Source organism: Peromyscus eremicus, chromosome 10, assembly GCF_949786415.1.
Source record: "Peromyscus eremicus chromosome 10, PerEre_H2_v1, whole genome shotgun sequence".
Taxonomy (NCBI): domain Eukaryota; kingdom Metazoa; phylum Chordata; class Mammalia; order Rodentia; family Cricetidae; genus Peromyscus; species Peromyscus eremicus.
In genome coordinates this window covers 9,893,145-9,906,004 of record NC_081426.1, presented here as the reverse complement: position 1 = coordinate 9,906,004, position 12,860 = coordinate 9,893,145, and the positions used below count along the sequence as shown (strand labels likewise).

General features: G+C 39.5%; 1 protein-coding gene across 2 annotated transcripts in view; it reads left to right on the top strand.

Annotated features, from left to right (window-relative positions):
- The window catches only part of Wdpcp (WD repeat containing planar cell polarity effector), a 292,873-nt gene that overhangs the window by 1,288 nt on the left and 278,725 nt on the right, over nt 1-12,860 (top strand). The gene's annotated exons all lie outside the window — the stretch shown is intronic.

The window sequence follows — 12,860 nt, the reverse complement described above, 5'->3', positions numbered from 1 at the left end:
TGGATCACTAATCAAAAAAATGCCCTACAGGCTTGCCTACAGCCTGCTATGAAAACATGCTTTCACTTGAGAGTACCTCCTAACTTCTGGTTCTAGCTAGTGTCAAGTTGACATAAAACTAACCAGCACAGGGTCCAATGCATGTAGGTTTCAATAGAAAGTACCATACTTGAATGACTCCTTGAATCACTTTGTTCCTTGGGTGCTTTTGTTCTTGAGCACTGATCTTTTTACATTGGGATGCTGCATCTGTCCCTGTCCACACTTAGCCGGTACATGGGTTGTATCTCTAAATGCTACCTCTGTCAGAGACTCTCAGATTCCAGGGCACGTGTGTATACTTGGTGTTTCCACTTAGTTTTCTAATGAGCATCAGTTCTGTTATTTTATGGTATTTCCTACGGAGCAACTATATGTGGAAGCATCTAGTTAGAGTCTCCGTTGTTGGTTGAGGGTGAGAATACAGGATTTCCAAGTGAAGAGGGAAAGGCCGGAACTGATTTCACGGGGACTGTGCTAGTAGATCTGCCATAGGAACTTAGGATAACAGGCTGAGACACTTGGTTAGGCTCTAGAGGTCAGAAGTGAGTAGGACATAATTACTGCCTTTTACGGATCACTGTAGCATGAAACAAACATTTGTAATTCCCAAAGGCAACACAGCAATCTGGTACCTGTTAAAAGGCTTATTCTGTACTTGGGGGGCTTTAATAAGGGGGTGCTGTCTGAGGACAAATGGGTGTTCCACTAGGCAGCTAGGATGAGGCGACAACTGCATTTATAGTGCCACAGTGTGCTGGTGAGTTTTCATCAATTTTACACAAACTAGAGTCACCTGGGAAGAGAGACACTCTGTTGAGGAATTGCTTCCATCAGCGTGGTCTGTGTACATCTTTGGGTTGTTTTCTTGGTTGCTGATTGTCTTAGTTAGGGTTACTATTGCTGTGATGAAACACCATAACCAAAAACAACTTGGGGAAAAAAGGCTTATTTGGCTTACGCTTCTACATCATTGTTCATTATTGAAGGAAGTCAGGACAGGAACTCAGAAAAGGAACCTGGAGGCAGGAGCTGATGGAGGAGTGCTATTTACTAGCTTGCTCCCTATGGTTTACTCATCCTTCTTTCTCATAGAATCCAGAACCACCAGCCCAGGGATGGCCCCACCTACAATGGCCCTCCCCATCAATCACTAACTAAGAAAATGTCCTATGGGCTTTCCTACAGCATGATCTTGTGGAGGCATTTTCTCAGTAGAGGTTCTGTCCTCTCTACTGATTCTAGCTTGAGTCAAGTGGATATAAAACTAGCCAGCACACTGATTGAAGTGACTAGTGCCATTCCTGGGCGATAGGCCTAGGCTGTGTGTGAAAGGTAGCTGAGTAAACCAGCAAGCAGTGTTCCATGGTCTTTGCTTCAGTTTCTGCCTTAACTTCCATTAATGATAGAGTATGATGTGGAAGAGTAAGTTGAAGTAAACCCTTTCCTCCCCCAAGTTGATTTGGTCAGTATTTTATCATAAAATTTTGTGGAAGAAAGTTATACTCAGAACAGAAACAGGGGTAGTATATCTTAAGGAACCGTTTCTTTTACCATTGGGCTTCCTATGGCATGAATAACTTATGAAATGCTGATGGACCAGGAAAGGACCTTGCAAAGACAAGAAAAAAAGCCCAATTTTGCCTCAAAATTTGTCTTTTATCCTGAAAGAATCCATGTTTACAGTCCTGATGTGTTTATCAGGTTCAGGTTGTACCAGTAATGGAGGGTGGAGAAAGAGCAGCCTACTAAGGCATTTGAATATTTTAATATGTGCTTCAGGTCTGTGGTGGTTTGAATGAAAATGGCCTCCATCATATGTTTGCATCGTGGTCCCCAGGTGGTAGAACTATTTGGGGAGGATTGGGGGTGGGTGGCCTTGTTGGAGGAGTTGTGTCATAGGGGAGAGCTTTGAAGTTTCAAAAGCGTCCAGCTATCCCCAGTGCACTCTGCCTCCTGTTGGAGGTTTGAGACGTGCGTTCTCAGCTGCTCTGCTGCTGTCCTTCACTTTGCCGTCATGGACTCCTACCCTCTGGAGCCATAAGCCCAGTTAACACTTGGTTTGTAGGTTGTCTTGATTGTGGCGTTTTGGTACAGCAATACGATAGTAACTCCTACAAGGTCTGTATTCATATATGATTTTTATGACTTATAATAACTTACCTAGGTTGGTGTTGCTATAACACAATCAATGAATTAAGCAACAAACATTTTTTTTCTCCTAATTTTTGGGGCCTGGAAAGTGCAAGATCGTAGTATCAGCAAATTTGGTTATTTGTTCATAGATAGATGTATTTTCTTTACCTTTTTCATATGTGACTCTTTATGGAAGAAACAGCCAATCCACAGTGCTGTATTTTATCTTGAGATACTTTGTATGAGCTTGTCTTTTTTCTAAGTTCTTGGTATTAAACATTCTTTGCAAGTTAAACTTGATAGTAATTCTCATTCCTGTGGAAGGAGGGGGAAATGTTACTGGAACTGGCTCCTATGCTAGGCCATAACCGATAAGACTGAACTGAGTCACTTATGCAGAATTGCATAATCTGACTGAAACGTCCGGGAAGCCAATAAATTCCCCCTGGAAGAATTTTTTTCTGCCGAGAGTGGTTAATGAAGTAGACCCATGTTACTCCTGTCAGCCTTCCTAAACAAATAACAAACACCAAAAAATGTCCCCAACCTTATGTTCACCAGTCAGCTTTCAAAAATTACTTTTATTTTTGGATTATATTAGCATCTTTTCCCCTTTCCTTTCCTCCCTCCAAACCCTCCACATACTCCCCCCTTGCTCGATCTTATTTTCTGTTCTGTTTCCTTGCTCCTACTTTGAAAAACCTATTATTCTGTCATTGCTCAGTGGGAACTCTCATTTTATTTTGTAGGATAGATTCTGCCCAGATTCTTGAATTACAAATAAAACCCAATTTAACCTGTAACTAAATTGCTGTAATTTTGGCTGTCATCTTTAACCTTCACATCCATGTGTTAGTTCTTCATATCCCACAGCTGTTTCTCCCATAGCCTCCCTTCTTTGCCTGAGCCCAGGCTTCTTACTAGCCAACATCCAGTTCTCCTCACAGTTCTCATTTTAGATTCTTTTTTTGTCTTAAGTCTTTTTCTTATTTTTTCCTCCTGTGTATGTGTGTGTGGTTTGCATCTGTTGAGTACACATGTGTCTGCAGACACTCTTGTGTGTGTGTATGGATGTGCACGTAGTTAGAGGCCCAAGATTGACTTAGGAGTCTTCTTGATCTCTCTCCACCTTATTCACTTGAGCAGGGTCTCCCACTGAACCCTCTCTCACCTATGCGGCTGGTCTAGAAGCACTTGCTTCTGGGATCTCCTCTGTTTGCCTTATACTGCTGGAATTCCAGGTAAGCCACCATGCCCCCCCCCCCCCCCCCGGAGTTTATGTGGATCCAGATTCCTGTCTGCATGCATATACAGCAAGTGCTTAACATTGAGCCATCTGCCAGCCCTGGCTTAATGTTTTAAAACAATGAACATGACTGTATCTGTTTTGATATATATATTTCTGGGAAAATGATAGATGAGTTTATGTTTAGATATCAGTATTTTTACATGAAAAATTAATTAAGAGTGTATAAATCAAGTATATTTTTTTTACAGTATTTTGTGTTAGTAGGTGGAAAGGAGAAGTATGAACTGATTTATTATTAATAATTCATGTGATTTTATAACTACAAAATATATCCACATGTACAAGAATAAGTACAAGCACATTTTACCCATGAGGCATCCTAGGGCTCACAAGATCTTTTATAGTATAAAATTATTTATCCTCATACTGATTTTATTTGTAGCATATGTGAAATTGGCATACATTTTAGGTTTTTTTAAATGCAAAATCAAACTTTTAAGCCTTTTGTATTGTTCTGTTTTTGTTGTTATTGTTGTTTGAAACAAGATCTCAAACTAGAATTCACTATATAGTTCAGGATGGCCTTGAACTCACAGCAGTCCTCTTTCCGTAGCCTCCTGAGTACTAGGGTTACAGGTGTGAGACACTGCACTCAGCTGGAACTGTTGAACTTTTATGTAATTATTTTGTTGTAATCTGATTTCCTCTTACTGAAAGTAGCTGAGTGATGGTTAGACAGTAACAGAAAGAAACCCTTGCTGCTGTTGGCCGAATTAGCTGCGTTTTTACAGATCTGTACTTTGCTACCGCAGCCATGTATAACACAGGCATGATAATACAGCGTAGTAGAGTATGAATAAAAATAGAATCATTTACAAAGAAAGGTTAACGTTTGTGAGATAAATCAGAAACTGAGTATTATAAATATTTTTTAAATGAAAGAGTATACAGGCCTAAATAGTGACTTAGCTAAAAGGAAGTTTGACATATCCTTTTTTAAACATAAGAATAATGTGATTAATCTTGGAAATCCTTTAGTTTAGATGAGATGCAGAACATTTTTAAAAGTAGAAAGTCTTTCTAAAATGGATGTGTAGCATTTTAAAAACAATTATCACATTTAATTCAGCATGTCTAAAGCATAGTTAAACCTCAGATCAAACTTAGTCAAGGCAAAAATAAAAACCCTTATAATTGAACTTAAAATTATAACCACATTGAGAACTACTTTATTGCTATTTCATTTGTACACACAGTTTATATACATCCCATAGCACACATGTACAGACACCCACCCCACACTCTCATACAAGGAAACCCTGCCTGTTTGCATGTCCTGCTGTGTAGACTGTGCTGCCCTCTGTGTCCTGCCAGCTCCGCTGACTGCTGCTGAAGCGGCTCACCTGCAGAGACTGGACCAGCGTTTTCAGGAGTACTCAAGTACAGAAGGTTTTAACAGTCATGTGACCTTCATGGAATCAAGTTGCTGTTAGTGGACAAAAGGAAGAACTCAGTGGAGTTAGTAGCTAGGTCATTCTTTTTATGAAAAAAATGTTTACTACATTTGTATTTGTTGCCTATGCTTGTGTGTGTGTGTGTGTGTGTGTGTGTGTGTGTGTGTGTGTGTGATTGTGCATGTATGCAGGTGTGTCACAGCATGCACATGAAGGTCAGAGGACAATTTGTGGGAGTTGGTTTTACTCCTTCCACGATAAGGGTCTCAGGGATTCAATTCAAGTTGTCAGGCTTTGGGGAAAGTGCTTTTACCCACTAAACTGTCAGTCTCCCTACGTTCTTTTTTAATTTTAGGTGAAACAGGAGAAAACAATCCACCAGGATTCTTTTTGACAATTACATTTTTTTTCTGGGCATATCAGCAATCTAATCTTAAATTTTTTCATTTAATTGGAAGAAGTGAAAATTAATTAGTTTTTATTCTACTTAGCCATGTGACCTTGAATGCACTTCTTGGTCTCTGTAAGCCTTAGTTTGCTTGGTATGATAACACAGAATGACCATTAGGTCTGGAAACAAAATGGAGCAATTGTTCTTCCATAGATACCCACTTAAATCAAGTGATGTAGATGATGCTTCTAAGTCCTGCTTTTAAGAGTAGAACTCTGAAAATAACTTATATATCCAGAATTAATACAGAAGGCTGGTCACTTTTAATCCCAGCACTCAGGAGGCTGACAAAGTTGGAAGCCAGCCAGGGCTACATAGTGATACCCTGTCTCAGATAAATAAAAAATGAAAAATGTGTAGGAAGTCAATGGACTACAGAATGTATATTCATATGGATAAACATTAAAATGCAACATTGAATGAAAAATTTGCATTATTTATGATCCTATTTTTATAAAAAAATTGTATAAATGCTATGGTTTGGACATATTGTACTACCAAAAGTTGATATGTTGGAGACTGGTTGTCAGTGCAAGCGAGGTGCTGAGGACTCCTTTAAGAGGTGGGGACCATGGTAGGTCCTTAGGCCATAAGGCCATTGCCTTCAGAAGGGATTAATACCCATCTCTCAGGAGAAGTCAGGTCTCTCGGACTGGATTTGTCACTGTGATATTGTTGAGTTGTACAAGAGAACTATGGCGTTTGGCTTCTAGTGCATGCATTTGTGCTATAATCCCCAAAGAGACAACCCTAAATGTTATCATCTTGGATGTCATAAAAGATCAAAGTCCTTAGGCTCTAAAATCTTTGAGCATAATGCTGAAAAAAAAAATAGCAATAGTAGTTACTCTAAGACTTTTACATTTCTAGGAGAATTGTTTGAGAAACATAAAAATACAACAAAACCCTCATAGGCCATGTTTCACAATGATAGCCCACATATTTTCACAAGCACAAACTCCCAAGTATTCTAAAGACAGTCATGTCTTTAGATATGACACTGGTAAGCAGAAAAGTTATATTCATAAATAGGCCACAAGCCGAAGTGTGTAAATATACATCACTATGTGGGTAATGCTATCCAGCTTTGCAATGCAGTCATCTGAAACCTAACATGTTTGATAAAATCATTGAGAAAAACCACAACAGGCTATTAAGATGCTTCAGTGGGTAGAGACACTTGCTGTATAAGCCTCATGACCCGAGTTTGATCCCTGTGGAAGAAGAGAACTGACTCTGAAGTGTAGCCCTCTGACTTCCATATGTGTATTAATATTTCATACATTCAGAGCTCTCTTCTTCTTTACTTAAAAAACAGTCCAGAACACATCCTCACTGCATCTGTAGCCACTAAAGAACCAATGCCTTGACAGATGTCACCTTTCGTAATGCAGACACATGAAGGAGATGTTGCTTCATTTATTTGAGAGGTTTCAGCATTCACATACACACACTCAAACCTGCACTCTTTCAAGTAAACCAAATTTGCAAAATGTGTGTTGGATGAATTAGAACTCTTTTAAAAAATTTTTTTCAACCATTTGTATTTGCACTCTTGGAATTTATACAAAGATGAGTTACATCGTATAGCAGATGGTAGAAAATAATGCCGGCATGGTAGTATTGTGGTACATAATATGGTTGCAATAAGTGATTCCAATTCACTTATAAAGCAAATTTATTGGCCCGCCATTTGGGAGATCAAATATTGTTATTAAGGATAAAGTGTAGAAAGAGCAGAGAGTGTCCATTGTTCTTCATGGAAATTGCAGTCTTGTGGAAAGTAAAGAGAGATAGTCATAAATGCATCATTACAATCTGTAAGCACCATGAGGGAGTTCAGATTGTAATATAATGGTAAGGTAAAAGGTCTACACATTACAATATTGGTCAACTGCTTTTATAAATTGATAGCTCTTAGATTTTCTTCACCTTTTATTTTAATAACTTGACATTGGTGTACATAGTAGGTATTAGTTATTTAAGTCTCTTATGCCATTTGGAGAATATTTGAACAGGCCTTTTCTAAGGTTTTATCTTACAACAATGGAAAAAAATGTTCAGATAAATTACTGTGGTGCCAACTGTAGCCCTTAAATACACAGCCCTAAGTATAACCCTCCCCCAGAGTAGGAATTGTGGATTTCAAGATTTAGTTTTCCATGATTTCAACAATTAGAAGTTTAATATTTTCAGATTGTGATTTGGGGGAGTTTAGACTTTAAAGATTTTGACCCTTTGGGATTTCAAGTTGTGACTTCGGCATTTGAATTGTCTTTGGAATTATGATTTGTACTGCTTTCACACATGCCACGTGGCTGTTATTGTTAGGACATGTCACAGAGATATCCCCAAACGTGGTCACCTAATCTTGGACTTTCAGCCTCCAAAGCTATGAGCTAAAGTAAGCTCTTTCTCAAGTAACCAACCTCAGGTATTTTGTTATAGCAAAACAGTAGACTAAGGCTGTAGTGATTACTCTTACTCAAGATTTTGTCCACATCTTATAAACTAGTAAGGAAGGTCAGAGGAATGAGTAATTAAGAATTGAGGATGTTGGTTGTTGATTGAGAGAAAAAAGTTACTGGGGTCTTCAAACTGTTATTCATTTGTTTCTGTAAGATGCACTGAGTATGAGGATATTTTCAAAAACATTTACTGACTTTTAAAGATTTATTTTATTTTGAATTATGTATGTGTGTCTTCTGTGTGGGTATATGATTGTTTTTTCGTGGGCCTTATGGTTGTCTCATGAGCTGTTAGTACTTAGCTGAATCCTTAAGGGGAGCCCTCAGGAATTCTTTGTAGCTTGCTCTCTACCTGGGCCCTCTCCAGAGACAACAACCTTGTCCTCCCGGGTTTGAGCTCTGTCTCTTCAGCTCAGCTTGCTGGGCTGCCTCTGTTTACCCCTCTGTGTCCTGAAGCTTTCCTTTTACAAGGCAGCTGGATATGGCTGTGGCCTCTTATTTTCTCCTTTTTGGGGAACAGGAATATTCTTTCTTTTATGCCTCACATTCTCCTTTATCTTGGAAGTATGTAGAATTTACTGAAAAATAGTAAAAAGCACTTTTCAGTTCCCTTTCAACCAGATTTACTAATAGTTAACAAATCCTGTCACATTTACTTTTTCACACACTGCCCACCACTGCACCCCGCCCCCCGCCCCGCCAGACATTATTCTTGAGAGTAACTTGCAGACATCATGCCCTGTATAAACTTAGTGTGTGTTTTCTAAGCACAAGGAATCTTTCATATCACCATCAGATAGTTATAAAATTCAGGAAATTTGGACTTGATGGATACCATTGTTTCATATTGTTTCCCTTTCTGTGATAAAGTGTCTGACAGGAAACAACTCAAGGAAAGAAGAGCTGATCTTGGCTACAGTTTGGAGTCTATTGTGGTAAAGAAGGATGGTGGCAGACATGACCCTGCTGGTCATAAGGCATCCTCAGAAGTAGAGTGAGATGGATGCTGGTGTTGTCTCGCTTTCTCCTTTTAAGTCCGTCTCCAGTTGCATCCTATGGAATGTTGCCCTTCCTGTCCCAACCTAATCTATAAAACCTCACATTTGTCTGCTATGTGAGTCTAGATTCTGTCAGGTTGACAGGCAGTATTAACCATCACATATACTCCCATGTTCACATTTTGACAGTTTTTTCAATGTTTCTTAACGTCCTCTTGGATATAGGATCATCCTATAATTTATTGAATTATTAATAGTCAGTTGTCTTTAATTGCCTATAATTTGTAACAGCCCCCTGTCTTTCATGATGCTAATACTGATATTTAAGTTGGTTTTATAGTATGACTTTTAATTTTTTTAAATTGAAAATAGATTCTTTTCTCATACAATACATCCTGATTATAGTTTCCCCTCCCTCTACTCCTCCCAGTTCCTTCCCACCTGCCTTCCCCTTTGATCCACTCCCTTTCTGTTTCTTATTAGAAAAGAACAGGCTGGGGCTGGAGAGATGGCTCAGAGGTTAAGAGCACTGCCTGTTCTTCCAGAGGTCCTGAGTTCAATTCCCAGCAACCACATGGTGGCTCACAACCATCTATAATGTGATCTGGTGCCCTCTTCTGGCGTGCAGGCATGCATGCAGATAGAACACTGTATACATAAATAAATAAATCTTTAAAAAAAAAAAAAAAAGAAAAGAACAGGCTTCTAAGAGATAACAACCAAACATGACAAAATAAAATTTAATGAGATGAAGCAAAAACTATCATAATGAAGTTGAACATGGCAACCCAACAGGAGGAAAAGAGTCCCAAGAGTAGGCAAAAGAGTTGGAGACCCACTCATTCTCATAGTCCCATAAAAATACTAAGTTAACAGCTATAGTATATCCACAGAGGACCTGGTGTGTAGACTCATGTAGGCTCTGTGCTTGCTGTTTCGGTCTCTGTGAGCTCATGTGAGCCTTGCTTAGTTGATTCAGAGGGCCTTGTTCTCCTGGTGTCCTCCATACAGTCTTTTCACCTCCTTTTCCACAGGGTTCCCTAAGCTCTGAGGGAAGATATTTGATGGAGACCTGCCATTTAGACTCTCCCTCAATGTCATGTCTGGCTGTGGATCTCTGTATCTGTCCCCATCTGCTGCTGGAGGAAGCTTCTCTGATGATGACTGGAAATGGTACTGATCTATGAGTATAGCAGAATATCATTAGGAGTCATTGAGGTGTTTTTTTGTTTTTTTTTTTAAACCAGTCATGTTTGGTCTCTGGCCTATCTAGTCTCTGGTTCTTGGCTACCCCAGCAGTATGTGATATAAATTCCTTTTTGTAGAATGGGCCTTAAGTCAAAGCAGACATTGGTTGGCTACTCCAAAAAGTCCTGTACTGCCATTGCCCTAGCATATTTTGCAGGCAGGGTTGGTGTCCACATTTTTCTTTTGGTAGCCAACAGAATACTTTCCCACATCAAAGAGACTAGAATGTAGGGGTGAAGGCTCCATGTAGGCACTAGCTTGAATTTTTCGTGCTCAATGAGTTGTGTGGATGTTGTCCTTGGCAATCCACCCCACCTCCATCAGTTTGTGGAGACCCATTGTCTTAGCACCAGACAATGTTTGGTGATATCTATGGGACCTCTTGGACTAAAGCTCAATTGAATGCAACCCAGGCCAGCCACTGGAATCTTTGCCTGGCATCAGAGATGGCTGGTTGAGATTCCATATGCCCCATTCCTGGGAATCCTCATTAGGATCATCTTCATAGATTCCAGGAAGTTTCAACTGCACTAGGTTTCTACTCCATCTCCCAAAGCCCCCTAGCAACCTCTTACCCCATCCCCCTCACCTGACTCCCCCACTCTCATCCTCATCTTTCACAGTCTGCCTTTAAAGTCTATTCTATTTGCCCCTCCTAGGGAAATGCTTGTATCCCCCACTAGACCCCTCTACCTAACCTCTCCAGATCTATGAATTATATCTTGTTATCATGTACTTAACTTAATAACAAATACATGCCATATTTATTTTCTGTGTTTGGATTACCTCACTCAAGATGTTTTTTTTCTAGTTCCATCCATTTGCCTGCAAATTTCATGACATCATTTTTTTTTAAACAGCTGGATAATACTTCATTGTGTACCACATTTTCTTTATTCTTCTGTTGAGGGAATCTAGGTTGTTTCGAGTTTCTGGCTATTATAAGTAAAGCTCCAGTGAACATGCTTAAGCAGGTGTCCTTGTGGTAGGGTCAAGTGTTCTTTGGGTTTATGCCCAAGAGTGGTGTAGCTGGATCTTAAGGTAGATTGATTCCTATCCCTCTGAGGAAACACCATACTGATTTCTTTAATGGCTGTACAAGTTTGCACTTCCACCAGCAATGGAGGAGTGTTCCCCTTGTTCCAGATCCTTGCCAGCATGAGCTGTCACTTGTGTTATTGATCTAAGCCATTCTGACAGGTATAAGATGGAATTTCAAAGTAGTTTTGATTTGCATTTCCCTGATGGCTAAGGATATTGGACATTTCTTTAAGTGTTTCTCAGCCATTTGAGATTCCTCTATTGAGAATTCTCTGTAGCATGAATCTTAAAAGGTCTTATTAATAAAAACAAACCTGGAGCCAGATATTGGGGTGAATGCGGAAAGATCAGAGAAACAGAACAAGCCACATCCAACCTCACCTTGCCAATTCCTCAGCTGATCTTATTTCCTCAGACTGGAAGCATCTGAGTCCTCATCCGAATGGATCTCAGCTGAACTGCTGCTAAAAAGCCTAAAGTTTAAAAGCTCTAGTTCCTGGTTTTCACGCCTTATATACCTTTCTGCTTCCTGCCATCACTTCCTGGGATTAAAGGTGTGTGCTCAGTTTCCAGTGTGGCCTTGAAATCACAGAGATCCAGATGGATATCTGCCTCGGAATGCTAGGATTAAAGGCGTGTGCCTAACTGCCTAACTTCTATGTTTAATATTGTGGCTGTTCTGTTCTCTGACCCCCAGATAAGTTTATTGGGGTGCACAATATATCAACCACAATTCTCAGTTTAGATCTGTACCCCATTTCTAAAAATTGGATTACTTGGTTTTTTGATATCTAGTTTCTTGAGTTCTTTATGTTTTTGGATATTAGTCCTCCATCAGATGTGGAGTTGCTAAAAATCTTTTCCCATTCTGTAGACTGCTACTTTGCTTTGTTCTGTTGATGGTGTCCTTTGCCTTACAAAAGCTTTTCAGTTTCATGAGGTTCCATTATTAATTGTTGATCTTAGTGCCAGTGCTATGAGTGTTCTGTTCAGAAAATCGTCTCCTGTGTCAATGAGTTCAGAGCTATTCCCCATTTCCTCTTTTACCAAGTTCTGTGTATCTGTTTTATGTTGAGATCTTTGATTTGTTTGGAGCTGAGTTTTGTTTAGGGTGATAAATACGGATCTATTTTCATTCTTTTATCTGCAGCCATCCAGTTTGATCAGCACTATTTGCTGAAGATGCTCTTTTCCTTCCAGTGTGTACTTCTGGCTTCTTTATTAAAATAATTAGGTATCCATATGTTTGGATTTATGTCTGGGTCTTCAGTTTGATTCCATTGATCAACGTGTCTGTTTTTATGCCAATACCATGTGGTTTTTGTTATTATAGCTCTATAGTACAACTTGAAATCAGAAATGGTGAGACCTCTGGCAGGGTTTTTTTTTGTTGTTGTTGTTCAGGATTGTTTTGGCTATTCTAGGGTTTTTGTTTTTCTATATAAAGTTGAGAATTACCCTGTTGTTGTTGTTTTTGCTCTTTTTGGAGACCTGCCACCCAGCTCCCAAATAAATCACACATGGAAGCTTATTAATATTTATAAATTCCTGGCCTTAGCTTGGCTTGTTTCTTTCTTTTTTTTCATTTTTTCTTTATTAAGAAATTTTCTACTCACTCCACATACTATCCACAACCCCCCTCCCACTCCCAGCCCTCTTTCCCAAGCCACCCCACAACCCCACATCCTCCAAATCAAGGTCTCTCATGGGGAGTCAGCAGAGCCCAGCACACTGAGCCTAGGCAGGTCCAAGCCCCTTCCCACTGCACCAAGACTG